At 45.9% G+C, this 26117-nt stretch overlaps 1 protein-coding gene across 4 annotated transcripts in view; it reads right to left on the reverse strand.

The window, feature by feature from the left end:
* Positions 1-26117, reverse strand: part of LOC134048226 (guanine nucleotide-binding protein G(o) subunit alpha) — a 129423-nt gene that overhangs the window by 46422 nt on the left and 56884 nt on the right. The window lies entirely within an intron of this gene.

Raw genomic sequence — 26117 nt, forward strand, 5'->3', positions numbered from 1 at the left:
AATATTTTGGCTGGATTGGACATATTGCAAGTACCATCCGGGGATTAGGGAGCTTCTTTTAAACTGCTTTTGTTTTGTTTCTTTTTTTTACATATTTGCAAAAAAAAAAAAAAAGCCTCCTCCAAAATGTCCTCTGTGGAGGGATTGAGATTTGGCAGTGTCATGCAGTGATGCCAGTGGATAATGGGATGGGATAACACTACAGCCTGACTGCCTCCCAGAGCCCCTTTGCAGAAAGGGCCAGACTTCTCCCACAGACAGATTTGGGGCAGAAGTAACCAGCATTCTCCAGCCATGCAGCTGAGAGCAGTGCTCAGGCTCGGGGTCTGTTTGTGCTACCCTGGACTCACCCAGCAGCACAGAGCAGAACTGCCAATAAAAGCCTGGAGTAGAGATTTTCACAGCTGCCTAATGGGTCTAGAAATCTGATTTCTCCTAAAATAAGCAGTCCAGGCCTGTAGTCACCATGTCCACCTCAGCAGCAGAGTGCACACTGGGTCCCTCCATGGCACCGCCAGTTAGTGGGAAAGTGAGAAACCCCAACAAATCCAAATTCTGCTATTCCTAACTCCTCTATATTTTCCCTTCCTGGTTACTTTAGCTTTTTCTCTCCTGGCAAGCCTCTCTCCCCAGCACTACTGTGGCTCTGTCTGCCTGCAGCCATCCCAGCCTCAGGAACAGCCCTGCCTGTGCAGTACTCTCTGGAGATGCCATTTCTCTTGCAGGCCTTCAGCCCATGGTGCATCGCAAAAAAAATCCCCAGCGGAGTGAACGATGCCAGTAAGACTCTTGTCTTCCCTCCACCTCCCAGGGCTACTTTCTGCCTTGGCTACAAGCCTGCTGCATCTTTGTGTGGTTAATAAAAATAACCTAAAAGTACTCGGGAGCAGACAGAGCAATCCCAGAGACTCCAAACATCTAAGGGGCTTTGTTTCCAAGGCAACATCTTGTCTCCTAGCTGCAAAAGGCCACGGGAATGAAGGCAGCCTATGGAAAATGAATAGCTAAATGACAACAACAACAAAAAAATCTGCTGGGGAGCATTTCAGAGAGGGAGGGATGTTCATAGGGGGGCCAGGAAAGAGCGAAGCTAAACGAGCCAGGAGTAGCTGCACAGAGCATGCAAAGGGACAGGGTGCAATTCATCTCATGAGAAGCTCAGTCCTGCCCCCATTGAAATGCAGAGCACCACTTCCACAGACTTAATGGGAGCAGGGGAGCTTGCACAAATCAGCTATTCTTTTCTTTTCCCCCTTTTTTAAGCTACAGTGTTTGAAGATTGGAGCTAGTTAAAAATAATCTATTGTCCAAGGCAGAGACTTCCCCGGTCCCAGGAGCTCCCCAGCCAGGGCTGCAGCTCACTATTGATTTTGGCCACCCGAGATTCCCACTGCCAGAACTGCCTCCTCCCTCCACAGCCCAGGGCAGTGAGGCAGGCGGGAGGTGCCAGAGCACCAGAGCATCCCCTCCAGCTCTTCTAGGAAAGAAACATGTTTTCACCCATTTTCTAAGGTTTCCAGAGCTGTGCAGTGTTTTAATATCTGTGTGCAGTCCAAGCTGTAGTCAGTTCTTTCACTATGGCTGCAAGGATGGCTTTGCTCTCGTGGCTTTTTGAGCCAGCTGCCTAGATAGCAGACTTGGAGCATCAGGCATGGGGAAAACACAGACTCCTCTGCCCCCCAGGTCCCCCCATGACACCCATGGCCCCTGTCTGACACCACCCTCACTTGATGAGGGCAGACAGGCAGGCAAGTCTGGGGCTCTACCATGGTGCATCTAATGTGCAAGCTGCCCTTAGGTAAGTGGCTGCTGCAGTTAAATGCTCCTGGGATTACTTATGGGATTGATATGAGACAGGGAGGGGAGAGGCTCCCCATGCCAAGATGCCTGCCTGCAGATGCACTGCTCCTGTTGTTCCTCTTCCTCATGTCTCATGGGAATGCCTAAAAGCTGAGCATCAAGATTCCAAGTGGGCTGCCAGAGCTTCTCTGTGTCTCAGGAGGTGGCACGGATGCCCCGGGAACACGACAGGCATTGTGTCAGGAGCTCCTCCGAGCTGGGTCTCAGCTCCTCAGCAGCACAACCTGCACGGAGCTCCACCATGACTGAAGTGGGCTCCCAACACAGCAAAAGGAGCAGGAGGGGGCCTGGGCATTTCCCTGGGGTGGCCAGGAGAGATTAAGGACATTAGGGTGTGTTGGTGCTGGTCTCTGCCCTGGGCTGGAGTCAGCAGGAGGGAGGGCTGAAGCTCTCCCTCTCCTTTCCTCAGAGACTCTTTGGGATGATGAACAACTCAGCCACTGATGTCCTGCCTGATGTTAAAACATTTTACTTGACTAATGTTTTTTCTTTGTACCTTCTCTCAATCAATACCATGTGAACGAGAGGTTCCCAGAGGGAGAACTGATGGGAAATGCTCACCTCACACCTTTTTCTTCACATCCTCTGCTGTGGGCAGAGCCAATCCATCCACATGGATGGATGGATGACTGCTATTTATTATTCATCTTGGTATGCGGAGCAGAGCCTCTGTCGGAGCAAGTTTTGAGATGATGAGGTTTGCTTCTCACTCCTCCTCCTTGAAATGGTTTTAAATTTAGCTTAACTTCAGGGAATTCCTCTGAAATTGCCCTGGAGAAGCAAGGCTGGAATTTGGTTCCTATAGCTCTGCCCAGAGCTGGAGGGCTGCCATGGGAAGCCTGCCTGCAGGGAAATAGAGCTGGCCTGTCTGCTGTCACCAGCACTCCCGATGGGCAGTGCTGGTGTGTCACACTCCTTGACTCCTGGAAAGCAGTCAGTACATGCAATACAGGGTCAGGAGGCACAGGCTGCTGGAAAAGAGGGGGACAACCAGTGTGACCAGTCATTCTGTTCCCCCTCTTCCCAGAGGGCATTCAGTGGGGGGAAACCCCAGCAGCAGGAAGCTCCTGGGGATCGAGGATGGACCAGTAGGGATGAGACTTGGTTTAAGAATGGGGAGACTTGGATGGGGACTTGGATGTTTGTATCAAAGCCACCACAGCCATTTTACCTTCTTGTTCCCATTTCATCCATCTTGCAAGTACCCACGGAGAGTATTGTGCACTTATTACTTTTCTATCCTAAACTCCTTTGCTGTGTTCCTGGATCATTTTCCAATGCTATAACTTTCATCCCTACATGGCTGAACTTCACTTCTACATGAAATGATTCCCACAGATCACATTGATTTTCACCTGCAAATACTCTTGGACCACTTTCAAAGCACTCACCCCCACTTAACCATGACATAAATTGTGTGGTACTCTCTGTACAACTGGCTGCCAAAATAGATCAAAATATGAATACAGGAGCTGAGATTTTCCAAGGTACTTGGTATAACCTGATTCACACTGAGCTTAGCAACAGGGAACAATAAATGTTCCTGAAAATCCCATCGCTTGGATATAATGATAGAGAAAATAGACTTTGCAGGATACATTATTATTGGCTTGTTAAAAATTCTTACCTAGATATCTTTAAAAATGCATCTGCTCAGGTCGTTATTGGCATTTGCATGGACAGTCTTGTCATTATGTCTGAATGAATAAATAGTATTGATTTATACTATAGTAAATTTATAGAGTAAGTTAGACCTAAAATACATCCAGCTGGGTGGCTGTGTAATACTTCTTTGGAGTATTTGCTGGCAAATGTCTCATGTTTTGGTTTTTCAAGAGGACTGAACAGGGGAAAATACACCTGTTACCCTTGGTCCTAACATGACCAGGTGATAAGTATCTGTTGAGCAGTCAGGGCACTCCAACCCCCTCCTAAAACCTGTTGCCCCTTCATTTTTTGTGCCACCCTTCTGCTTCAGGTGGCTTAACTCACTGACTTGGGCTCAGCAGACACTCAGGCTGGCTTCTAGACCCTCAGCCAGGGATAGACAATACACACTTACATCTCCACAGATAAAAACTGTCAAGCTTTCAACTTGCCTATGAGCTGATATCTTTAGAGTAATAGGTCAAGCTGGAAATGCATTTCCAACCCATGACTGCCTACCAGAAGCAAGGTCTCCTCTGCTCCTTGCTGCTCCTTGTGAGCCACAGCACTCAGTAATGAGGCCATTGGTGGAGCAGTGGTATGTTCTTTTGTCCCTGCCAAAACCCTGCTCCCTCCTATTCAACTCAACAAGATGTGAAGCACTGGTTCTGCCAAGTGTCTTTTCAGCTGCCAAAGGAAAAGGAGCTAATCAAATGAGGAAAAGAGCCCAAGTACCAGGCTCCATTCCCAGCTCAAAGCCTGTGGATACAATACCCACCAGCTGGACCAGTCGGCTCTGAGCAGCTCCTGTTCTGCCTGTCCTGGGGTGAGAGCTGTGGGCTCTGCTGCTCCTGGTCCTCATTACTGCTGCCTCAGTTAGCCCGCGTTGGAAAGCTGCTGCATTGATCCCTCTCAAGGCACACCACAGCCTGTACTTGTTAGTCCTTTATTTTTTCTTAAATTCTGTTCCACAATGCCAGCTTCCTATCTCTCCCCTCCTTATTTCCCACACAAGGAGAAAAGCCTCATGCTGTGCCTTTCATGTCCCTCGGCCTGTCAGTGGACAGCACCTTTGAAGTCATCTTTTTGGCCTCTGTCTCAAACTCTGCAACTCCAATACTTTCTCTGTAAAAATGGGAGGAGACTGTTAGTTTTCAGCGTCAATATTTGAAACAGTGTATGGGTAGTTCTCCCATAGCACTGCTCAGCCAGTGATGCTCACAGAACTGGATGGGCAGTGCCTGTCAGCGGCACCGCTGCGTTGGTTCTGCTGCTGCTCCACGTCCAGTTACACCAGATGAGGATGGGGTTTCTTTTTGGTTGCATCCTGATCTGCTTCTCCACAACATTCTTCCATCTCTTCATTTTTAGCACTGACATTAAGTATTTAGAGCATAAAATGACTAATTTGCCTCTGCAGCCGCTATGTTTTGAGGCCATTTGGGAATTGCTGAAGTTATTTGCCACCTACAGCCCAGTGAGTTTTATAAAGGCATCATACATTTCCATACTACTTCCTTCCAAATGCTTATGTACCACGGAGACACCACTGTGACAATGACTGGGGGGCATTAACCTCTGCTGAGGTTAAATGCAGAGGTTACTGAACAGCCTGCTTACCACACACAACAGTTTAGGATGGGAGGTGAAAATGCTGCTTTGCTAAATGAGTAGCACCAAGTTATCTGTTTCAGCTGGAGCTGTTCCAGTGCTTTTGGCATTTCAAGAGCTGATGGACACTGCAAAGAATATTTAAGGAGACAAAAAGTAATCTGCATGCTTTGGAGGTTGGCCACGGTGTCTCTGTAAATGCCTCTCTGCTCTAGTAAAAACTGCCACAGGCCCTTCAAAGGTCATGGGCGCTCAGCTGCTCGGGGTCACATCTCTCCTGCCAACACAGGGCTCCTCACACTGAAGGCAGAAACAGGCCAGCTCTGAGGTAGAGAAGGATGCAGTATTCTCAGCAGCCTGGCATCCCTCTTCTGATGCTCTCCTCCCTCACTGGAAAGACTGCCTGAGCAATCTGTCCATGGGTGCACTGATCCTGGCTTGGCCAGAGTCACTGGAGGAGCAGCAGCCTTAGCACTGCCATTGCAAACCATCCCAGGCTGGTGAAGTCGTGCAGACAGCACTCGTGAGACAGGGAACAGTGCCATGGGGCCGAGCTGGTGAGCAGCACAGTGCTCCCCAAACTCAGATACAGCAAATGCACATGGGGCTGGTCAGTGTCAGCAATGGTGCTGGTGCCATATCACAGAGGGGTCAGCAAAACCACTCCTGATGGACCTTTGACTGCTCATGCTGAACCCTGACTCATGCCTACCCTGTACATCACTCAGCTGCAGCACCGAGGTGCTGGGGCTTTGATGGCCTTGCCCTGCTGTGATGTGAAGGTGGCACAGGAGCTTTCCAGCAGCTCTGCTCCCAGACTCAACATGGGATGTGAAGTTGGGGATATGCCACCTATGGGCCCATGCTCCCATCACAGCCCATGATCTTCCCACTGCAGACAGGCCCTCGTCACTCGTGTTTTGGCTCATTCTTTAGCTCCAGGAAAATTTCTCCTCACTGGCTAGGATAGACATGGTCTGTCTGCATCTGTAGTTAATGCTTGCTGAGGGCCCAAGACATGAGCTTGTGGCCTTTCTCTAGAGGTTTAGCTGAAAGGATCATGGTCTACAGCAGGGAATATTTTGTCAATCCAGTTTTTATTTATTGTCATGGGTGTGGTGAGTCTTGCCTTCAACAGTCACCTCTGAGCTCTGCATGTTGCTGAATTAGGGATAACAAACTCCTAAGGAATGGTGTTTTGCAGGGAACACTCTTCTGAGCTGTAGTGTTAGGCACTGGTGCCTTTCTGTGTCTGACATCTGAGCCCTGGACAAAGCTTACTCCACGGGAGTGCTGTCTTCTTTGGCCATGCTACCTCCACCTGCCCATCCAAGACCAAACCAGAGTTTGTGTGATGTAGTATCTCACCTGCTTTCACTGCACTCCAGCAAGTTTTCTTTCTCTTCTTCATTTCTATGAGAAGCTGTACAAAGCCTGCTCCAGCATTAGGGCCTTGCCAAACAAGTGAGTAACACCCATGCATGACCTACCCCACCAAACTTCCCATCCCACTGCTCCAGGCTAGCCTGATGGAGCTAACCTCACAAGCTTTTCCATTTTAATGTGAATGGTCCTCATCCCCCAGCTGGGCTAATGAACACTGGTGGGAATTTTCTGTGTTAGTAAATATCTCCCTGCCACTGTGAAGAGGCTGTTTTTCCCATTCTTCGGATCAGATGAAGATAGCTGTTCTGTCAGCTCACCATGTAAATTTAATAGCATTCTAAAACCTCTGTCCTACATAAATATGAATGTATTTCATCCAAGAGGAACCTGTTATTGAAGGAGCTGCATTGCTAAATCATTCAGAAGGTTATTGTTTGAAGTACTTGCAGTCAACAGTGTCTTGGCAATTACAGCTCAAAAATGGAGGGAGGGTGGAGGAAAAGAATGAGTGGGGATCATGGAAACCTCTTTAAATGAGGGAGCTTATGTACTGAGATCATCAAGGTATAAGCAGGACATTGCCAACCAGCAGGTCTGGCCCCAGAAAGATGGGCCAGCTGCAAGCAGCTCTACAAATTATTCACTGGCAATTGCTTTCTTGCTGCTGCCCTGACTTATTTACACTCCAAAAATTTCTGAAGTGTGTTTATTTAAGAAAGATAAATCCAGAGGCTCTGGAAGGGGAGAAGAGCTTTCCAAAGGAATCAGACCTTGGCATGACACAATTCATTTCACTCATTAACCCCTCCTCACAAGGAACACACTAAGTGCTTATTCATTATGCATCATCAGGAAATTCTGATTTGATGGAGACTGAAGGTTAAAAGGCATTTCTGTGCTTTTCCTTACTCCTTATTGTCATGCTGGAAGATGGAGACATATCGTGGAGGTGGGGAAAATTGGGGGAGTGAGAGCCCCTGTACTCTGACACCAAGTGCCACAGTGCAGATGGGAAAAGCTTCACGGTTGCAGAAGGACATGTGTACCCTTGATGTCAATGTCTCTTGGTGAATTCAAACATTTCCACCCTCTTTAGTAAATTCCCTACTTTCTCTGAACAGTTTTGTGTCATCAGTACACAAACCCACCCAAATCCTCACCTTCAGCCCTGTTAAGAAGTAGTTTTGGGTACTGCAAGGACTTGGAGAAGGCACAAGGTCCTAACAGAGACCTTGTTCAGGTACTGCATCTTCCTAAGTTTGCAAACCAGCAGCTGGCAGACCTCAGAGTTTCTAAGCTGATTTCAGTCATTTAATTGATTATTCAGCTGTAGATATCTACATCTCTGTCATTTACTTTTTACTGATTAATCTGTTCCTCAAGCAAATGTTTAAAATTAATTTGCTTTTTTACACCTGCAAGTTGCAAGTGTTATATTTTAAGATGTCAGTCCAATCTTTTGGAGAGTACATGTTTATCTGCCCATAACAAGCTGGGTGTATATCACATGTAGCCGTAAGGAATAAAAGCCTTTATATCCTGCAGAAGTGTCCTTTGGGAGCATGTGTCTCACAAAGAGGAACACCCACTAGCATTTTGGAGATGCCCATCCTGGGCATTGTTCTCCTGGTACTGGTGCAAGGCATCTAAGACTGATCTTGGGCTACCATGGGATAACAGTGCTGTATCATTTTGCTGTTGATCCAGCTCCAGATAAGAAGTGGTTGTTTTCTTGTTGCTTTGCTCCTCCACATGATGCTGTTCAGCCCTTTCTAACAGCAAAGGTTAGGACCCCATCTTGTTTTTACTTGGGTTCAGCTGCATGGATAATTCATACGAAGTGCTCACTCCCAGGGCTGCTGCTGGAAAGGCACCTCTGACACCATTGGCCTGGCCCCACTCTGATGCTTGAACAGCACCTACTTGTTTTTATGATGAGTGAAAGGTGTCTTTCAGAGTTCTGCTGAAAGTTCTGCTGAGATGCTTAGGGTTCAGAATTTTGTTTTCTGGCAATGGGCTTTCACAGTCAGATACTTCTCAAGCATTACAACAGGATGAAGCTATTAAAAAGACAATTTAATTTTGGTCTTTCTGCTGATAAGTCCGGTGGGAATTCTCACTTACTCAAACTTTAATGTTTTCCTTGTAAATTTCAGTAAAATCAGTAATTGCTCTGATAATTGAATTTTCAGATCATGTCAAAGGAATAATGACATGCATGGGATAAGCAGCAGTCTGCCTCTGGAAGCCCAAACATCTGAAATGGAAAATTCTGCAGAATTTAGATAAAGATTTGAATATACTGCTGTGGAGCTAAGAATAGAGCATATTATTTATATCGTCAAAGGAAGCAGCAGAAATCACAGAGATCTTCAGAGACTAAAGATGCTCAGACAGTTATGCACAGGAATTGTGCTCACAGAGCTGACGTGGAAAGTTACTGACGTCTCAGCACAGGCACGCTGCTCCCAGAGGGCCCCATGGACCAGGCAGCATTTCATGCAGAAGAGAAATGCCAGGTTTTCCCTCCTGGAAGACACACTCAGGGTATCTTCCAAGTACCTAGGCAGGGAGAGGGGAGTAATGTGCCCATGGCAGAGATGCCTTGTGCCCCACCTGGTGTATCTCCCCTGCACTGAAGTTCCTGTGTGCTGCGTTGTGTCCCAAGTTTCCAGTGGAGAGACTAATTTCAGAGATTTATTAGTGTTTTCCCGTTGAGTTATTCTCAAGGTCCATTCTTTAATAGGAGCTGATTCCTAACTAGGTTGGAGAATAAGTGAAACAGCTAGTGAGAAAAATTCAAAACATCCTTTCAATTAAAAATAAAATACAGGCTTCATAGCCATAACAGATGCCTGCATTTCTCTGACGTTCACATACTTTAAGAACTGTACCTTTCACTCCTGGGACCATGACAGCAACATTCAGTTTTTCCTATACTTTAGATGCTTTCAAGCTTGGAAGCATTTCCAGAAGTACAGTAAATGCCTGCTTTCAGCCCTTGTTTAATTAATCTTGATTTTCTCTCAAGCATGGTTCTTGTCTCTTCACTGACACTTTCCACCTTGTCCCCTAGTTCACTATCTCCCAAATTCAAGATGACTACATCCAGCCCTGAAAAAGATATAGATGGAGTGATCCTGTTTCCTCTCTCTCCCAGTTTGTACCTTCAGTGGCTTTGGTGAAATTGCTTCTGCTCACATTAAAATACAGGAGAAAAGAATGAGAGCCCATGAGCTCACTCCTGCTGGGTCTGTGTGATACCTTCTTCCATCAAGTGAAGGCTCCAGGGATGTGTGAGATGGAGGTTGGAGTGTGCCCATCCGCAGGGGTAGGAGACAGATGCTGGGTGGGTAGCACGGCTGCAGTCTGCTCCGAGAGGCTCAGGTGCCAGATGAAGGATCTGCTTTCCTGGGAGGAACAGGCAGTGCCAAGCACATGCTGCATCCAGGACTCTCCCCTGCAGAGGAGGGGAGCAGGGGCTGTTCTCACACTGCCTACGTGGGTGCCACCAGCCTCTTTAAGGAACTGCAGTCAACACTTGCAAGGAAGGTGATCATTCATCACTCTCATCAGCTTAGGTGAGGAGGGAGAGATGATGTTCACACTAATTCAGGCTTCTTTTTTTTTCTTCTTTTTTGACATGAGATGTGTTATATGGCTTTGCCAATCCTATGTCCATCAGAGCCAGCTGGATGCTGGCATTTCTCCTCAGTGCCATGACAAGAACTTACACTGGTTTTTGCAAAACAAATGTGCCAAGAGATTTTGGCAGGTGTTTCTCCCCATGCCCTGTTTAGATAGTATTAGGTTCTCTCACTTCAGCAGTATCAAATGTTTGCACTAGAGTAATGGCAAAACATCCCCTCGTGTTTTTTCCTTAAATTTTAATTTTCCTCTCACTTCCATTTATCAGCTAAGCATTGGTATTGCTATGTAGCAAAAATTAAGATATTCAAACTGTTCTGCTCAGGTTTTCACTGTCAAAAATTCCAGCAGAACCACCTTCCCTGAAAGTGGTAGATTTTGAAAAATCTGCATTTTTAGACAGAAAATTACTTCCAGGGAAATAAATAAAATTGGATAGAGTACATGTGCTGGCATTAGCTCAGCTCCTTCCATCTCGGGGAAGGGGAGTTGTTTTAAAATTCAATCACTTGGATGTGCAGGAGAAAAATGGCTCTGATTTGTTTTGATGATTAAAATGTCCAAAAATATCAATTTCCTGTCCATCATTCAGAGCGTGTTTATGTCAGACAGCAAGATGAAGGGAAGTTTATCCTTGAACAGTAACAGAAGACCAAGTGATTGGCTACCTCCAGCTGCCAAGGGCCGCTTGCCACTGCTGGCCTTGGTGGTCATTTCCACACTACAACCAACCACTGTGTCAAGGCTAAAGGCTTACAGAGTTGTGAACACATCCATCTACAGACACAGAAATCCGTAGGTAATTCCTTATGAATGGCTCCTACTGCTGTAAAAATACCAGGAATTCTGTGCTAGCTGATCAATTGGGCAGGTTTTGCTGACAGCTTTTAAGTAGCAAAAGTGCTGTCACTCTGTTGGTGAGCACCCCCAGATAGCACTGTGTGGTTTTGCTGTGGGGATAGGAAGCAATCCCTGGCTTCATCCTTCAGCATTGCATCTATGATGTTAACTACATGTTACTGGGAAGAAAACACGGTCCATCTGCTACATTTTAAGTGTGAGATGGGCAAAGAGAAGGGGCTCTGTAGTGGTTTGACAGTTCACAGCATCCTCAAAGGGTGACAACCATGCTGTAGGGCCAGGAGAGCTCTTGTGCTGCTCAGGTTCCCTAGTCACTGCTGATACCAGGCATTGTGGGAGGAAAAGAAAAAGAGGTTGTGTAGCTCTGAGATACACATGGAGAGGTAGGTGGTTTGCAAGTAGTGACAAAGAAGCGCTGGAGGGAAAGGGTGCTCTCAACAGCAAATTACTTTCCAGAGTCATATGTGTATGACTGCACTCTGGGCAGCACCAGGGATGTGTCTTTACCCAGAGCCAGCTCTTCCCCCATGCGGTTCACACAACAACCATGCTTTTCCAAGAAAATGTCAGGGGAACATACTGCTGTGATGGCCTAAGTTGCATTAATTCCCCATGCATTCCTGGGGAGCCTGGCAGGGATAAGCCCCCCTGAGCTAGTGGGCAGCGCATACACAGGGGAGCACTCCTGCATTTCCACGGGGCACACGCAGCCAGGCTCAGACCTCGCATGAAGACAGAAGCACTGAACCCACCTTCCAGAACCCCGCAGGCTCACTGAAGAAAAAGCAGTGGGAAAGGAACAAGCTGTCAGTTAACAAACTGACAGATGTTTCCAGCAGCAGCAAGTTGGACAGAGAGGTGTGGGATCCAGGAATCGTGTCTGTGGGTGACTGCACATCAGAGTCAGGTGGGCTGGGGAGCAGACCCTGTGCTCACAACCAGTAAGAGCTACAGCAAGTCTCAGCCTAGAGACTCAGCCCAGTCTGTGGGCATTTTGTCAGGTGGTTACACTGCCAGTACTTCTCATCTGCTAATGATGGTTTAGCAGAGCCACATAAATGGAGAGACTGCTGTACCAAAGGGGCTCTTGCTCTGAAGAGTGCAGGATTCTGAAGGGCTGACCAGATGCTAGGAAAGCACCTCTCTGTTGTCTACCAAAATCAAGGGCTCTGTGCACTGGAGAGGATACATCATGTTCAAATGTAGCAATTAGGGCTTCTGCTAGAAAATCCATACTCTGTTTTATGGGAGTTCTGACAAGTAATAACAGCAGATTAGCAGAGTACAGAGGGGCTCTAAAGCTCTGAACAGCAAAGTTATTCTCTTCAAGATGAAGCTGTTGATAGGCAACCAAGTTAAAAGTTGGCAAGATACAGCTGATGTCTTCTCTTTCCCTTTACTCTCATCCTTCTCTTCTAACCCTTTTAGCTTCTAACTGCATTTAATAGGTGCTCTAAAACAGTCACCTCTCTAAATCTGGAGAGGAAAAACTGCCCATTTCTTAAAGGTTACCCAAGTTATTTGCCCCTGGTCAATTCTGTCTGGAACCTGACTGCTCCTCTCCAGCCACCTATTTGTCCGGAGGCAGCTTTGTGTCCTCTGAGCACAGAAGGACCCAAGCTATGGCTTTGAGACTAAGAATCTAAGTTTTAGACACTTTTCTTTGGGAGAGAAATAAGCTAAATCACCTTCACAATAAAGACTTTTCTGGGCTCTGGCTCAACTGCTTGGGTGTTCTTTGCAGCAGTGTAGGAGGAACTTCTGGTTTTAGGGTTCCTGCAACTGAGAGTGGTCAGGAGCTCAGCCACAGAGGAGAGGGAAACCCAAGTATGAAATCAAAGCCCTTGTATTGCTTTTTTAAAAGTTCCTAAAGAAGTGGAAAACAACAAACTGTACCATAAAGTTGGAAGTTTGACCCTTGGGAACTCCTCTGACTTTGACTTCTAAACACCTTTTTTACCTCCTTGTAGCTTGTTTTTGCTCTCAGTTATACTATTCAGATCCTGTTTTGCTGTTTCCCTGCTCACCTTCTTGAAATGTGAAGCTGATTTGCCACCCTAAGGCTGTTCAGCAACCCACTGGTCAGATCCAGCCACAAAACCTGTCCACCAGACAACCCCATGGTGGTGCCCAGTGTGCCAATGGTAAGTGCCACTGGGAGTGTGCAGAAACAGCAGATTTCAACCTGCTGCAGCCTAACTTCAGATAATGAAAGCCCTCTTTACTCACTTAATCTTAGTTGCACAAACCATAAAAGCTTCCACTCTTGCTCACTGGCAGCTCTGGAACTGACTGACCCAAACCCTAAGTGCTTCCCAGCCCTTCCAGTGATATAGAAGAGCGTGGATTTGGATTCAGGTATTGGAAGTTCCCAGCTGGTGAAACATAAAAGCTTGTAACTTTTAAAATCTAGTCAGCTGCTCTCTTCCAATGCCTGTGTATGAAGGGTGTGAGGCTTGTTACTTGTTGGTACTGAGTCACTGGGATGCAGAACTTGGACTGAAACACTGGGAAAGTTCACAGCTTCAAACTGACCTGACCCCTATGACTTGGGATGCCTGTGTAAGCACTATATGAAATGTAACTTTAAGGTCAGGATCAAAACCTTAAGAATCCAGCACTGTGAGAAATAACTTGAAAGAGTTTGGAGAAGTAACTTGCAAGAGTTTAGAGGGCTAATAGAATGTAGAGACTTAACTAAAAGACACCTAGCATCTTTGAAGGTGAGAGAATCTCGGGATGTGGCAACTGAATGGGTAAATATTGCAACAGCCTCAGATATTCAGAAATTTTCCCACCCACTACCAGGAAGATGAGTTTGGAAACATCAGCAATGACTCTGTAGACCACCAAAATGGTGTGTTCTGTGAGAGACCACTTACAGGGACAGAAATCCCTGAGGTGCTTCCAACCTCATTTCAAGTTCCCAAAGTAGTACAGCAAAGGCAAAACAGAGTGTTAAAAATTGAGAGATGTGGAGGATGAAAGGTAGAAAGAAGGATACAAACCCAGGACAAATAAATATTGAGTACTGACTCACTTCTGAGTTTTCTTCAGTGTACAGAGCATACTCTGCTGGACCTTTTCTTTCCCTGCCAGCCTGGCATAAGCCCAAATTAAAAGAAAAGCATATTTTTCTCAATGCAAGTGTTTTCCCCTGATCTCATCCTGTTATTGGTATTGGACATGGGTAGCTAATACAATCAAGAAAGTAAGCACTAGCGTGAAGCTTGGAGTAAGGATCAGGAAAGCAAAGGTTGTGGGGGGTGGGAATGGTCACCAGATACTTGGACAACTTGACATGATTGACCTCATGGGGAAAAAAACCTAGAAGGGAAGCCATAGGGTGTTGAGGGAAAATAAATAGCAAAGGAGGTTTATTGTCTCCTTGCACATATGCATAGCATTAGGTAAAAACACAGAAAGCAAGATTGCATACCTCACTATTGGTTACGGGTCAGGCTGTCACCTCATGTTAAATCATCTTACTCAACAAGCAAAATCTCTTGCTGGGTAACTTTTCCTCAGATGCTCAGTCTTCCTCCTCTTAATTTTTCCTACAACAGTAACTTTCTGCTTGAGGAAAAGCTGATGTTTATGATTACATTTCCAAATGCCAAAGTTCCCCAAGAATCAAAACAGACTCATAATTACCTGACAAATATACTATTTTAAAATCTCTTGCGGCAAAAAAACTCAATGGTTAGGCAAAACTATACATAAATAGCAGTCAGCTTGGTGTCATTATCCCAAATACAAAAAACATTTGGGGACCTCTTTTATGTGCTGAATATTTCATTCAGTCCTGCAGTGCAGTGACTCCCTAAACCTTCTCAGGCTGAGCTCTGCTTTTAAGGCTCTAATTTGCTGTTGCCATGACATTGTTAATGTCTGAATTGCTTTTTTTAACCACTTTTTTCCTTTTTTTTTTCAATCTCTTGCAGAGGCATTCTGAAATAGTGGGCATGAGCTGATCTCGTGGAACAGCCTGCGTGTCCTCAAAAATAACAGAAGAGTGTTCATTTTTACAAGCTTTTTGGCTGATAGAGAACTGATGGATGGATAATTACAATCCTGATGGATGATAGCTTTTTAATTGGAGAAACCACAATGAACCTATCTGACCTAACTGAGATCATTTTGGCTTTGGTGGGGGAGGGAGAAGGGTGCCATTTCATCTCTGTTTTTTCTTAAATAATGACAATCAGAAAAAATGTTATTAAAAAGAAGAAACATCCTTGTTCTCTTATGCTTAATCAGGCTTCCAGAGTGAATAGAATGTACAGGATGACATTATGTTTCTCAGCAGTGAGTTTATCAACATACTTGCTTCCCAGATCCAAATGAGAAGGGCAAAATCTCTGTCAAGGTCAACCTTAGCAGAATGGGCTGCTCAGGAACATTACTTGCTCATTTACTTGCTCAGGAACATTTTTTGCAGGAGATGTACTTCCTTTAATGGAGTAATACCTTCTAATTGCCAAGCTTCTTAATAATACAGCAGCATTTGCTGTCCAAGGGTTTAAAGATGATGTTTTTTGTTGTTCTGAATAATAGGTCAGCTCAGCTCAGCTCAGCCTCCCTTGGGCTTTGCATCTTCCCTCTCTCTGATCAGCCGACCTGGATATGGCCATCCCTTTGAGACTCAGATGGCAGCAAGTGCTCCCATTTCACCTGTAACAGCAGCTACCCCAGACTGGCAAATACCTCTCTGCCAGGGAGGGTGAGGAGATGGACCCCAGGCTGTCTCTGATGCTTTCTTGAGGGGCAGATCTCAAGAGCCTTCTGAGCCTAAAGCTGAAGTGACACAGCTCAGGTCACCTGCTGTCATCTCCTCCTGGCAAATGTGTTCAGTGCCCGTCCCAGCTCCTATCCCAGCATGAGCCTGAGATAGATTCCAAAGAGGAAAAGGTGGAAAAGGGAGAGACAATCCTCTGTCATCAGTATTTTGCCTTTGAGGTATGTCTCTGATTACCAAGGCTAGAGAAGTGGGAAATGTTTAATAAGAGTCCAAACTTTGAAAAAAGTACCAAGCTTGTCAGAATGAACAGCATATTCCTAGTCATATAACTTAATTTTAGGTGGTCCTGTGAGGAGCAAGATGCTGGATGTGATGAGCTTTATGGGCCCCTTCCAGCTGACTGTCTGTGATTCTCTGATCCTCTAAAGGCACTGTTAGGATTGTAGATGAAACTTTAGCGACTGTCATGACACAGAAGACAGGCAGGAAGGTGATGATAATGCTGGGAGAGCTGTCCTTAGCTGTCAGATGTGCCAGCTCCCAGGAAGGGGCTGATACTGAGACATACTGGGACATACTGGGCCACTGGTAGATCCCATGCCTGTGAGCTGGGCTGTACTGTAACACAGTGGCATGTGCAGTAGTTATGCCTCTTAATGGCACTGATTTAAACCCTGACATATCAAGCAGAGATCCAAATCAGTTGCTCCCAAATGTTCACTCTTACAGGAGAGATGGTGTTTCCTCAATGCCCTGGACAGATGTAGTTGTTGTCTTTGCAGTTTGATCTCTGCTGGGTGGCTCTAACCAATTCCTTGAGCAAAGACTCCTCTCTCACTAGGCTTTCTCAAGTCAGTGATAAAATTCCTATTCAATGAAAGAAGACCAGGTCCACAAATGTTAGGTTTTTTGGGGCCATACAGAGTGCAAACCACTACTCAAAATCTAATAATCCTGTAATGGCTCTAAATATTTCCGTACTTCAGTCTCAGCTTTTATAGCTACATCTGAAAATAAATACTGCTCTTAGAACGCACTGACAGTGACATCTGAGTACTTCCAGGAACCTACACTATAAAAATGTCTGCCCACCACTGAAATGAACACAGATCGACATTTCAGATAACAAACAAATGCCTTTGATTTTCTCTGTGTGCCAAGGAACACTGATATTGTCTCTGTCTCCTGGGCATTCCTCAATGTGCCTCATTAGAACGTTATGAAATGTTGCTCTATTTGTTCTGTTGTAAAATACCAAAACAAGCCCTGGGGCCAGATTGACTCCAAGGGAGCTGGATGTGCTCAGGCTGAGGATTGGCCCTGTGCATCGGGATGCTTGTGCCTGGCATGGCTGGGGCAGGGAGGGCTGGAGGAAGAGGGAGAAAAGGGAGAGAGTCTCCTTTGGCATATTCCTGCTGTTTTCTTCCAATAGCTCATCTAAGGAAAGCCCTAACCTGGAGCTGCTGCTCTTTAACGCAGAAGTTTGACAAGACCAATTTTGCTGTGTTAACACACATCTGCAGCATTTCAAAGGTTTCAGTCTTTGAGAAAGAGGTGGAGGCAAAGGCAGATAGAGAGTACTTTTAGAGATGGTTGTTTTTCTGAAGTTGGAACTCTTAAGCTAAACAGCTGAGAATCTGAAAATATCACAAGGACTCTATGGTCTTACTGTGTCTTTTCACTTGATGAATACCAGGAAAAAGTGATTGGTTCTTTTTTTTTTTTAAAATAAATACTTGCAAAGACAAACCAGAGGTCCAAGGTTAAAACATACATGGAAAATCTTTCTATGGCTAATTTTGCCACTGCATTTAACAAGTCTTTGGTGTTCACACCTACTAAGGAGTTTCCTAATGATCCAAAGTGGTTATCAGATCTGCACAAACATTCACTCATAATACATAGAGAATCAGCCCACACCTCTTCTGCTATTCCAGATGCCAGTGTGTTAAAGGGGAATGTCTAATCCTACCCTGTGCTAATCCCATCATGTTTGCTTAACTACATTAGTCCAGTTACTTCCAAGATCTTTCTCTCTACTATGAATAATCTTGAAGCTCAAGTGGCAAAGGCCCATTTCCATTTTTAGAGATTTAAATGTCAGCCACAAACTTAGATATAGATTGGTCTGGAGATGTACCAAATATGGACTCTTCAAAATTCAGTCTCTTCAGAAAGGTCAGAAGTAACTGGGATTGCAAAATCTCCTCTAGCCTGGCAAGCTTGCTCTGAGTTGCCATGCTTTGGACTAGAGCTTCAACAGTGTCTTTTAATCCTGGTATTTCAGACGTCATGATGGGATGTTGCCATGTGGACTCACATCAGCTTTATGTACAAATCAAAGTGGTGCATAATTGCTGTCTTCAAACCCTTGAAGAATTTGCCCTGCATGATATAGTTAATACAAAACTTGAAAATACTGTGATGGAACAAATTAGAGTGGCATGAAATAGGATTGTAGTTACAACATCTAATTAGAAAGCACTGTGAATTATACACTTTTTATTCTATGTAAGCTTGTTATAAATAGGACAGCAAGATAGACCAACAAAAAGTTGCATCTTGAAACATGCAATGCAAAAGAGTACCATAGAATCAGCTCTTTCACCAGAAACCAGAGCACTTTATGGACTCCCTGGCTCAAGCCTTGGATAGCTGATTCCCAGGACAGCAAAGATTAGTTTCTCTGGTTCCACATGCACAAATGAAGTATTTCAACTTATGTTTTATCTGGGTAGAGACTAAGGGATTGTTGACAATATTTTTAAAGCTTGTGCTTGAAGATGAGATGCTTTCACTGAGGAATCATTTCTCAACCTACTGCACCTATATCAGCCTAGCAGATATAGAGGGTTGTTGATACAGAGGGTTCCAGGATTTAATGCTCTATTCATAATGGGTATGGGTCTATTTTTGAGGACTTTCTCTCTGGAGCACTTGGATATGGTGGTGGCAGCAGAACCTCACTGTGTAGGCTGCTGAGGTTTAGCACAGCCTGTAAATATCTGCCTCCCTCCATCTACACATTAAGATAGAAATGGCTTTGCTAGACAGGTGTCTCAGGGCTAGCTGGCTCCAGCATCCCTGGACTGATGTGTAAAGAAGACAGGATGGCTGCTTCGGAGATGATGGTAATGTGCAGACCCAAAGGAACTGTCCCCTTCCCCTCTTGCACTGTATATTTGCTACAGGATCTCTATTCCTGAATGAACACCCAGGGATTCCCTGCGCTGCCATCTTGGTCTCCCGGCATCATTTCTGTGAGACACACCAACTCCGTTTGCCATTTAATAAACTGATTTGGTTTTAGTCTTGTTTCTTAGTTGCCAATAAAGTGCCTTACTGCCACCACAACAGAAGGACACCCATAAAAGCATGGGAAAAACACGGTTGGATTACTCCTAGCCTTGCCTGGCTATTCTGAGCAGAGTGGCTGTCAATCTGTATGTGTGTGCTGCCAGGACTGTGGGGTGCCTTGGTTTTGACTTGGTATGAGAGAAAAAACATACAGGCAGGCCTGCCAATGTTTCTTTCCTGACATTTCACCTTAGAGGGTGGAAAAAGAAGCCCAACTCCAGATAGAGAACCTTGGGCAGTGTGTATGAATGAAAAGCTTGTGGCTTCTGCCTGTGCTTCCAAAGGGGTGCTGAACAGCAGATCTGTGCTCAGGGTGCTCTGGCAGTGAGCACATTGAGAGAGAGAGTGAGCATACAAGAGAGAGAGTGCCCCCACAGAGGGGCACTGCAGCATTTTGAAGCCTGGGGATGAAGGCTTGGCAGTGAGGATGGTCCACGTGAGCCATCTGCCCTGTTGGGTTGCTCCCTGCCATGTTGTGTGTTGTATCTGCAGAGGCAGAGCCTGATCCTGGAGCCAAGCCATTCTCAGTGATAATGGATGGGACAGCTTTAGCCCTGTTTATTTCAGCCTGTCCCAGCCAAAGGCTCAACTTGTGGATGAAAGGAATAGCTGTTCACAGAGCTAGGAGAGTACATGCAGATCTGACCTTTAGAACAACCTTTTGCAGTTACAGAGATGCTACGTTTATCACTCCACTACTTGCTATGCTATTTAGCATTCAGCTAGAATATACTGCCCCTTTCTTTCCTGTAAGAGCTGCAAACAACCATCTAAGGATCTTTGCTGGTGGTCCTGCACATGAAACTGGATCTCCTTTCCTTCCACACATCAAGCCCGTTTACTTCTGACTGCTCCTAGCATATGCCCATTTAGATTTAGGTGCTGGTCACTGCTTCAGCTGCCGTGGATTTACAGCTGTAAGTTTCTGTGTCTGCACGAAGATGCTGGCAGTTCAGCAAATTGTTTCACACAACGTTGTGATGTCTGGTTCAAGCCCAGAACTATGGCAACCCTCAAGTCCCTGTGGCTCTGTAAGAATTTAATCTCACAGGGCTACCAATTTTATCACAGGCATTAATGGGCACTTTTCATTAGCAGCCTCCCTTTCCAGGACAACTGAGAGGAAACAGAAATGAAGTTGGTGTCTCCCTGTGGCATGCCTGGGCTCAGGCTGCCATTTGCAGAGGGTACTTGAGCTAAGCTCACCTGAATCCTGCCACTTGCCTTGAGAGGAAGCAGTGATTCTTACCCCAGCTCCTGCCCCAAAGGAAAGGAGCTGTCTGGTTCACAGAGGAAGATCAGAGTGAAGTCAGAGCTGCCTCTGCTCACCTAATGAAGCCCTACCCTTTAGCCCATAGATGATCACTCCTTTCCTGAACAGCTAAGAGAAGAATGCAGTTCAGTGCTGGTGGGGGAGATTAGGGATGAACTGGAAACTGCCCTGGCACTACTAAACCTCCTTTGCGGTTTGAGTGTAGCAAACTGATCAGTAACTCATGGTCTGAACTAGGAGCTGCATAATCAGTATGAAGTGAAATCTGATTTTTCTGGCTCAAGGAACTTGCTGGACTCATTCTTTCCAATCCCAGGCGATACCCTCCAGCTTCTTAAGGAAAAGGGCTTAGAACTGCACGGTATGCTGGTGCTGCCTGACGTGTATAATAGAGTTTGCAAGGGCTGCTGGGCAGAACATCTGCTTACATCTGGAATTTAGCTTGCAGAAAGCTGGTCCTTTGTGGTGGAGCTGGGTCCTGAGCTCAGTTCTCTTCCTGAAGGGCCACTGACGACTCTTGAGCACTGGAACTAATTTCTGGCAATCTCTTGTAGCATTTCAAGGAAGTCAGATAATGATAGTGTGGACTGATAGGCTTCCCCTCCCCATCTGCCTTTACTATTTATTAGCTGTCCACTCCTTCTTTGCAAAGTTGAAGGCAAAGGAGAAAGGGACACAATGCAATAGCCTGTTCATTCTCTTCATCCTTTGTGCTCTTGGATTGGCCTGGAGATACGAAGCTGAAAATGCATGCTGGCAAGCAGTGTGAGCCCAGAAGTGCGGTCTTGCCTGCCCAGGATTTTAGGAGACAGATGATTAGTGGTGAAAAGGCAGCTCAGAGCTACTGCTGCCTGTGTGGATTACTATTAGCAGCTCTCTCCTGATCATCTTTCTTTATTTACAAATGCACCAGTTGATCATGCCTGCTGGTAATTTAAGTGTGGTGGGCATGGCTGGCTCCTTGGCCGTGTGGTGCAGCAGTGCCTGGGGAAGGACAGTCAGAGTGTCCTGTGGTGGTGTGGCTGGCTTGTGGTTAAAGGCAGCTGGGGGACACTGAGCCCAGACACTGCATGAGTTGGGCCAGGCCTTGCACCCTCCAGCTCCTTCAGGAATGGGAAGAGGAGAGCCAGAAAGGGGGTGTTACCCCAAGAGGTGGCTTTTAAGCTGATTTAAAGTCTGTGCATACAACCCATGACTGAAATAAGCACGACTGTGGTTTGGGTCTGGTGCCTCTTGGTTTCTGAAACCTCATGGCCCAGGGAGCCTTGATGCTGAAATTGCTCAGAATCCTCATGCTGGAGGACAGGCTTCCTCCTCCTGGTATGTGGTGCAGGGCTTTAGGGTTGGGATTATTTTAAAGGTGTAAATTTTTTGCTTGCATCACCAACAAGAAATAGAAGATGCTCAACTCTTGGTCTGCAACAACATAGAGATCACCTTATCCGAAAGCTCAGCCCTGCAGAGCCTTACATGCTGCAACAAATCATCCTAGAGCCTTCCCTGAGGTTCTATTCTTGAAGAGAAAGTTGAGGAAACAAGGATTTTTGTCAACTCACTGGTCACAAGACCTGCCTGAACTTGGCTCACAATCCACTGTAATGCTGAATATGGTCTTTTCAGCCTCGGTATGACTTTTGCCTCTGGAGCAAATTTAATAAAGAAGGCTGCAGCAGCAGCATGCACACCCCAACTGCCGACAGCAGATTTAACCTTGTGCCATTTCCTGGGTGAAGAGTCTCACAAGTGGAAGTGAGCATGGGAAGAATCTAAAGCCACAGCAGCAATGAGATGCAGAACTTGAACTTGCTAGGAAAAGATGTCCATCTTGGTGGGAACTGCCTGCAATGTGCATTGAGGGCAGCTGGAGTAAGGCAAAAGCCTATTTAAAACCAAGGAACTCAAATGAGGACAGCACAGATATCACCAGTTAGCAACATGCGCATGGCACAGGAAGTTAGCAAGAGAAAAGCTTTCTAAAGCTTATATAGGACCAATAACAGCAATTAAGAATAAAAGCTGGAAGAAAAATGGCTGTAAGACCTTTGACTAAGGTGCTGGTGAGGTAGTGAGGAAAAACTAGCCTAAAATTCCCCTGTCTTTGGCATCCACAGTGTCACATCGCACCTCCAGATAGGCTGTGTTGAAAACCTGCCCTGCAGAAAAGAAAAAAATTCCACAAGTGTGATGACATGTGGAAGGGAGAAAGAGAGGTGAGACCTGCTCCTCACTTGGAAGAAATGAATTTGTAACTTTACAGAATAACTCAAACTCACTGGTTTGGTGGCTACTGGCACCTCTTTCTTCTCAGAAAAAAAAAAAACCAAAAACTTTTATTGCCTGTAATATCATCTACCAGCACTAAAAGCTCTCACAATCTTAAATACAAACATAGTAAAATTGGCAAGCCAAACAGTTTACTGAACTCAGAAAACCCTATTTCTCTGCCATTGCCTCCTTTTGCTTGACTTTGATGGCATGGACAGAGACACAGGTGGGAGCAGGGCTGAGCTGTGATCCAAAGGGAATGAGCATGGCTGTATCCTGCTGTGCCCTTCCTGAGGAGGACTGGGCAATGAGGTTTCTCCTCTGGACCACAGCAGATGCTGGCAGTTAGAAGGGAGCAGGATGGGGCCCTTTTTCCTTCCAAAAAATGTAAAGGGTTATTTTGGAGATGTAATTCTGTTTGTATCCTCTCTGGCTGCTGGATGCTCCTTTCTTTTGTACAGTACAGTCCCCTCCTGTCCCTACTGGTAAAACCTCATCAAACCAGAAGCAATTTCTCTGGAGGACAGTCTTGCTCCAGTTTTACTGTCAGACTAACTGAGGAGTAACTGTTTGTATTCAACACATGACCATACAACCTAAATATCAAACTGAGCATCTGTAAGGTGTATTCAGCACCTAAGATTGACTTAGTACCCCCCTTCATGTACAGGAACAAACATCTGCCCAGGGAGGTCCCAAATACAGAATGGTGGGTGACAAACATGTAGCTACCCTGAGCATTTACTGCAGGATTGCTTCTGTGTGTCACTTGAGTTTCCATTCCCACAATCTCAGTGTAAATCAAGAGTAATTCCCCTCTAATCAATGGAGTTAATCTAGCCTTAAACCAATCTGTAGGCAAATGAGGACTTAATTATACGTAGCCAACTTAGGGGAATTATTTCTTAGTAAGGGAAAAGTATCTAGCAACAGTCTCACTGTCAACACAGATACAATGTGTTGCAAACCAGAAACTCCTACAGCCCTGGAATGGGAATAGCACAGCAAAACGGAGAAAATGTGTTCAAAGCCTGTGGGTAAGATTTTCTTTGGCTCCTGAGTAGGTTTTGACACTCAGAAGGGATGTGCTGTGCTGCTTGGAGCAATTCTGGGGTGACGTGATGCAGATGTGAGTCTCTGCTGGGGAAGGATGAGTTGTCCTGGGGCCCCCAGTGACTACCTATCAAAAGCCCTAAACCAGACACAGGATAATTCATGTATCCTGCACTTTTTTCCTCCACATTTTCTCTCTGTCTTTGACCACAATGCTAAATATTGCCAAGGTACAAAATGGCAGTTTCACAGCAGATCTTTAGGCTTTGTTGCTTCCAACCTTCATGCGGAGGAGCTTGATTCTTTCCTTCCTTTTAATAAAACACCAAGAACTCCTGCCCAGTCACCTGCCACAGCAATTCTGACCTGGATGAATGGTGTCTTTGAGCTCCTGCATCCCTGGGTGAGGCTGGTCCCTGCTGCACGGCCAGACACCCTCACATCCGACTCAGTGGGTGAGGCTGAGGTCAGAGCAGTAATTGTAGCTGTTAAATGAGTTCCCTTGTGGTATCTTTAATCAGTTATTACCAAGGTACACAATACTGATTAATAGCCTCAGTAAAACCTGTATTTGGGTAATAAAGTCTTAATGCATGGCAGACATTCTGCCATCCCCATGATGGATGAAGTGCAAGGGACACGTTTGAGGTGGCACGGTCCCACTGTGCCTCTCTGAGAGGGAAGGCAGCCATCACACTCTCTCCCCAGCTGGATGATCCAGTGTATTAGAAACAGCTAGTCACTATGGAGGGGCAGGGTTCTCCTTGGGTGGTGTGAGGTTTGGGCACAGCATTGGCACATTTTAGCTTCCTTAAGGACAGCAATCAGCTGGGAGTTTTGTGTCCTTGCCTCATCAGCTCAGCAAAGTTCCCCTTTCGGAAGGATGGGACTTCACAGCCACAGGCCGTGAAGTGGCTCCTCTGCTCCAGTGTGTTCCCTTGTCTGGGTTCATTTCAGGGTGTGAAGGGAGCAGGCTGTCAGCGAGGCTTTGACACACCTCCCTGCTGAAGACTTCAGTGAAACCTACTCTCACAATGGCTGAGCTCCCAGGTTCTGTGTGCCCTTGGACCTGGTGCTCCTGCGTGGACACCTGACACTGTGTCCCTTGGGGGACATTGTTTTGGGGTCTGTGGCCAGAGCAGACCATGGCAGAATATTGTGTCCTGAGTTTATGAGCATCTGCTGTAAGCAAGGAACATGTTCTGTGTCCCTCCTCTCCCATGTGTCTGGGCACAGCAAAGCAGCTGCTCACACTCTCCTTCCTCCATCCCAAGCTGTGTCAAGCCCACCCTGCCTGTGCTTCTGCCATTTTGGAGCAAAGACTACCCCTTACCCCTATTCCTGAATAAATACCATACAACAGAGCCAAGGGATAGATCATTTGTTTTATGCTTTTTTCTGAGCTATGCATCAGAGATCTGTTTAAGGCCAGGAATACCCTATACAAATGTTTTCATTTTACATCTGGAAACATTCAAATAATAGGAACATCATAGAAGGCATGTGGAAAATAAGTATTTTTAATGGCATTCCTAAAACTGGTGAATAAGCAGCATGACTCAGCAGTGCTTCCCAACATTTCCCAGAAGAGATGGGAATAAATCTACTTAATAACTGACATGTATGTGAAATGTGCTGAGTAGTTAGTTATCTGCAATTGCTGCTCAGAGAGCTGACTTGCAGTCATACCTGAAGGCAGCATCCTGCAGGCTGCAGCCAGATGCAACCTGAACTTCAGTCTCAGACATGGTGGTGTCTTTCTGGAAAGACTTCAGCAAGTGCCTGATCACCCACGCTGTCAGAAGCATCTGTACAGATGATGTACAGGCATCTTTGAAGCTTCTGCCATGCCAGTGTTTAACTTCAGTGTCTCTGTTGTGAGTACATCAAATACCTAGATGTATTTTTTGTCCTGGCTAACAAACCCTTCAATCCCTTTATGGAGAGAAATGCTCTAGTGAAGGACAGACAATATCTGCCTGTGCTCACCAACACCAGATGCCACCCAAGGCAAGGCCACTGCCACCTGCTCTGTGGGGAGTGTCTGTGCTGAGCCCCTTCTGATAAGATGGAATCTGCCCTGGCCTGACTGTGCCATTCACCAAGGAGTGAATAGGGTGTGCAGCCAGCTCTCTCCTGACCCTGGACCCAGGAGCTACCAGAATGCCCCTTTTCACCAAGGTTTTCCCTTTCTCAGGGTTCTGCTCCATCTGCCAAATATTTTTGAACATTTGTGGGAATGGAAAGCAGCACTCCACCTCTCATTAATTCACTGCAAGCGTTACAGTTCCATGTCTGCTTCACCTTCCCCTCTGTGCCTTTTCCCTGTTACACCATGGCTCTGGCAGCCCTAACTGCAGCTGCATTTGAATAACAAACCTCAGGTATAACAAATACAGGGGAAGGCAGGCAGCC

The sequence above is a fragment of the Cinclus cinclus genome, chromosome 11 (genome assembly GCF_963662255.1).
Source record: "Cinclus cinclus chromosome 11, bCinCin1.1, whole genome shotgun sequence".
In the NCBI taxonomy this organism is placed as follows: domain Eukaryota; kingdom Metazoa; phylum Chordata; class Aves; order Passeriformes; family Cinclidae; genus Cinclus; species Cinclus cinclus.